Genomic DNA, 5,232 nt, shown 5'->3' with positions numbered 1-5,232 from the left:
TTCTGGCTGATCACAATGATTAATTCCCACGAGTTCAGGATACATGGAAGGCTCAGAAAGACTTACTTCTCCATGCCATATGTTCCCTAAACCATCGTTCACACTGGATGAGTGTTGGATAGACTTTCAACATGGATTAGATGAGATCAACCACACTTAATCCAACAGCCCAGCTGATATATCCTTTTAGCTTGATGACTTCATAGGCACTTTTGACTACCTCTTGTGCTTTCCCCTCCAATTTTCACTGTCATTGTTTGTTCCCATTTCTGGATTCAGTTCCTGGAGACAAACAGCTGCCATATTCACTCCACTCCACACAGCCACATTTGAGTTGCCATATTCTCCCAAAATCCATCCACGGTAGCTGCTGGGATGAATGCTAAGGTTTCAGCCATAAAATAGCAAAATCTAGCAGCATCTAGATTACACTCACTTCCCATCACATGGTGCTTGGGTAATCCATTTAGTTTCCAGGTAACATATGTGAGAATATCCACTGGGTTGGAAACCACAATTATAATACAATCAGGACTGTACTTGACTACCTGAGGAATAATGTATTTGAAGATACTAACATTCCTCTGCACCAGATTGAGAGGGCTCTCCCCCTCCTGGAGGCCGACTCTTGCGGTTACCACCACAATCTCAGAATTGGCATTACAGAGTAATCCTTATCTGCTGCAATTTTAGGTGTCTGAAGAAATAAGCTCCCATGTTGCAGATCCATTATTTCTCCTCTGAGTTTATCTTCCAAAACATCCAACCACACAAGTTCATCTGCCAGAGGCTTTCCCACAATGTTGATGGCACAGGCCATGCCGACCTGTGTAACACCCACTATAGTGATCTTGTTGTTGGGATGGTTGCCTCTTCTTCTTGCAACTGGTGCAATGTTTTGTTGTTGTTGTTGTTGTTGTTGTTCTAGAAAGAGAGAGAGGGAGAAAGAGGGAGAGAGAGCAGGAAAGCTGGGGAGGGGCAGAAGAAGAGGGAGAGAGAGAATCCCAAGCAAACTCTACACTGAGTGCAGAGCCCAACATGGGGCTTGATATCACAACCCTGAGATCATGACCTGAGTGGAAACCAAGAGCTGGAAGTTCAATCAATTGAGCCACTGAGGCACCCACGGTGCAAATCAGTTTTTCCTCAGAGTTGCTATCATGCTCAGGGCAGAAATAGCTGTAGGAGTCATGAGAAGAAGACAATGTTGTAAATACATTCTACCTACTACCCAGAAAGAATTTGGGAAGTTTTCTGAACTCTCTACCATTGTTAGCTTTCAGTATAAGGCCTAGAGATGAAAGCACTTTATCTAATATAAGGTTATTTGTTAGCAGAAGAGGCCAGGAGATCAGCTCTCCTGGGTCCATGTTTAATGTTCTTTCCACCATACTCATATTAACCAGAACATTTCTTACTGAAACACAAAAGTACTAAGGAGAGAAAACAGGACCCAACAGAATTAAACTTTAAGAATAAGTGGGGGAGGGAAACTTGTATTTAAATAAATTTGTTAAAATCAGTACTTCAAGAGGATATATAAAATAGGATATATTTATTCAATCAGCATTTATTTGGCTAGCATACTTTTATTTCTCAGCTACCATAAGAAGACACAATTCAAGGTGTGGGAGATATAATGATGAATAGATCAGAAGTTGTTCCTGCCCTGCCCTAAGTGTCAACAATGAGATTGAGATAGCACAATCTGCCACTCTAGGGATTGGGCAACTTTGGAGCAAAAATATGACCACTTACCTGGACTATTCTGGTTCACTAAAATTAACTGAGGAACTGAGATTTTAAGAAATATAAGTTTTAAAAAAATCATTTCTAAGAGGAACTATTTTCATGTGACTAGCCTCTAAAGTTAATTTCTGAATTTTTACATAGAAAACCCTGCACTTTAACAACCACAAATCCAAACCAGTCTTCAATCTCTAGATCAAACATCAGCCCTCACTAAAATACACATAAGGCTGTCTTCAATGACTTCCACTAAATAGAATCAATCCATCTGAAATAAAAATAAGATCTTTGGGGAAGGTAAAAGTAGAAAGTTGTAGGAATCTTTGAGGACTAGCAAGTACTTCCAATTTGCCCAGTAAAGATCCAGGTCTATATACTTATCCACGCTCTTTCTGAAAAATTTTCAGAGCAGTGTTATCAAGAAGGCTCCAGTATTTGAATGGCAACATGTTGGATATCACTCTGAAATGGCGATGGAGGCTCTGGCTTTCCTAAAGTGATCTCCTGAAAAGGAAATTCTACACAAGCAACATATAGTGGAGTCAGTTGACCCTGCCATCGGGCAGCCCTAGTTTCCAGGGCAATATACATAGCACAGAGAAGAGAGCCAAGGGTAGATCAGCTCCTCATGGGGCTTTGTTAAGATGAGTCTGGGGGTGCCTAGAAATTCCTATACTTTCTCTTCCTTTAGTGCTGTATTTTCCTAGACTGGAGAGGGAGGGAAGCAGAGCTATGGGGAACTGAATTACAGAAGGAAGCAGGATGCTAGATCAGCCTGAGATGACAAGGTATCTCTAAAACTCTAAGAGAATAAAAGATCAGAAGCAAGGGTGGCAAGGGTAAGGCTACCAGAAAGCCAGAGCCCAAAGAAAACTTAGGAAGGATGATCATTCTGGGAACTGGAATCCTGCTGTGCTTTAACCAAGACTGCTAAGGGTTTGCAAGCTTTACATAATACAGCAGGCACTATGCTTACTGCTCTGTATTTCTGTTTAAATCCTCACAGCTCAATGAGTTTCCATCTATTCTGTCCCTGACAATTTATCCCAGACTGATGTGCCCGAACACCTGTACTCTCCCTGACCCCTCGACATTTCTCTACAGCATGGACCTCCTTTATTATTGGCTACCTAACTCTTAATGGAGTTGTTTTTATATTTAAGTAAAATTACTTCTTCCTTTGTTCATCTTTCCTATTTATGGGTTTTCCAAGAGGACAACTGAAATATAAATGTCTCTTTGTTAAATAAGGGGGGAGATATGATATTTACCCAGAGGGCACTTTTTACAAAAGGACTGCTGTACACATCAATGAATATAAAACTGGAAATAACCTTGGAAGAAGGTCAAGGTCTTAGCTAATACTCTTCTTCTCTTGCCCTGCTCTGTAATCATCAAAGATCTAATGCACGGTCTCCATAGGGCAGCCAGTAAAGAAAACCAGAGTCAGGAACTATGATGTCAGATGACAGAGAAATCTACGATTCCTGGTCTGACTGCTTTTTATGGTTTCTACAGACATGTAAGGCTGCCTTCCTCATCAGTCAGTTCAGGCCTGTGACAACAATGGCTCATCTCGTCACTAACATCAAGGAAGATGCAGGAAAGCCAGCTATAAGCAAAGGTTGATAGTGACTTAACACTAATACGGCTTAGCATCACAGCAGACATGGCAAAGAAAAGGGAGTGAAGAACAAAGAATCTCGAAATAACAAAAAAAGGTCACAGAAGACCATATATTCCCAGTTCTCTTGTCTCAGTCGGTTCTTTGGACTGAGTATTTTAACTATCTTCCCTATTACAAAGGCCATCTCTGATTGAAACAAAGAAGAAGGAAAGGACATGCCTGTTGTCTGCGATGGCATCACATCTTATGTGTATATCAGGTGCACATCTGCATGCGTAACTGTCTCTATGTGTACATGCGTGCCAATGCAGGATTGTGTAGCATCACACTAGCTGTTTGAAACAAGCCCTGTGGGTTATCATGGAACAGCTCTAATAACAAGAACATCCAAGACACACGCCTATTTGCCTCGTACTAAACTTAAGATATCTCACTTTACATTCAACTTTTATGACTTCCTCTGCCTCCCTTCTGCTTAAGGATCCAGAACATTTACCTCCTGGAAGAGAAGCTCTGGCTGTTCCCTTTGCCCTCTCTCTTTTCCTTCCTCCAAACTGTCTCCCCACCACCTGAAGGAGTGGCCAAGGTCCTTAGAGGAAGGAAACTTTCTTTTTCTAAAACATCTGGAGAGGGTGATGTAAACAGACAAGAAAACCCAGATTTACTGGTTACAAACGTAGAGTCTCAGGCCCCACTCCCAACCTCTGGAATCAGAACCTGCATTTGATGAGACCTCAGGTCATTCCTAGGCACAGAGTGTGAGAATCACTGAGATAGTCTCTACACCTTATGTTAGAAAGAGTAAACTGAGGCCAAGAGATGGCAAGGACTGCTCAGGGAATAAGATCCTTTTCTGATTTGGATCTTCTTTTCTCCAAACCTTGAAACTTCACAAGTATCATATTTGCATTTCAGTAGGGGCTGGAGATTAAAAAAAAAAAAAAAAAAAAAAAAGTGAAATCTGAGAACTGACCCCACTGGTGAGTATTTTCAGGAGCCTGGACCCCAGGTGTGCCTGCCACCAGCATCCACTTCTGAGTGCTTCTAGAGGTGAGCACTTTTGCTCCAAGGGCAGCCCTTGGTGTGTGCTCAGGTCCCAAAGCTTTCTCAATACAAAAATTTATTTTTGTCATTTTATTCTTAACTGTCAGGACGTTCTCATCTGAAACCTCTTCTTTTCTTTCTTTCTTTCTTTCTTTTTTTTTTTTTTTGCAGGAGGGCTGTTTTCTGCTCCTCTTATGCGAGAGAGCAAATGCTCTCTTTGCATCATTTCTGTGCACACGCTCTCCCCGCGTGTCTGGAAAGGCAGCTGCATTTCAGTCCATCACCAGCAGAGCCCTGGCTCACTCTCCCGGCTGTTGTTTTCCTCGCTCGAGTTCCTCAGAGTCTGCAATGCAGCAGAAGGTTCTCCTGTGGTTGCCCTGCTGCTGAGCTGTCCCGTTCTTAGTGACCAGCCAGCTTCCTCTGAAAACTGCTGGTGATGCTGTTCCATTTCTAAGGTCTCCAGAATATGGCTGGCAAAGAGTAGTTCTTTGCTTTAACAACTAGCAGGGAAAGGAGGACTTCATAATGTTGTATTTTATCTCATGTATTCAAACATCTGCATTTGGAGCCTGGAGTGGAAGCTCTTGCTGGAGGATGGTTCTGCCCCACCATGTGACACCACCCCGATTCCCTTCCCCTCCCCTCCAAGCTCTGAACTAAAAGAACGCAGAGAGTCTAAATAATAAATGTGAAAAATCATTCTCAATTCTCACCTTTAGAAAGGCAAAACTGGACCTTTTCTCCCTCAAACAGATTTGAAATATGGCAATTCATACGGACCTCGTTCGAATAACGGGAAGATATAACGGGCC

General features: G+C 42.2%; 1 pseudogene; it reads right to left on the bottom strand.

Annotated features, from left to right (window-relative positions):
• Nucleotides 1–216: 216 nt before the first annotated feature.
• LOC111154068 lies at nucleotides 217–4,868 on the bottom strand (annotated as a pseudogene).
• Between the last annotated feature and the right edge of the window lie 364 nt (nucleotides 4,869–5,232).

The sequence above is a fragment of the Enhydra lutris genome, unplaced genomic scaffold (genome assembly GCF_002288905.1).
Source record: "Enhydra lutris kenyoni isolate GAN:26980312 unplaced genomic scaffold, ASM228890v2 scaffoldscaffold35, whole genome shotgun sequence".
Taxonomy (NCBI): domain Eukaryota; kingdom Metazoa; phylum Chordata; class Mammalia; order Carnivora; family Mustelidae; genus Enhydra; species Enhydra lutris.
The sequence above is the reverse complement of the archived record's forward strand: the minus strand, read 5'-3'. Positions and strand labels throughout refer to the sequence as shown.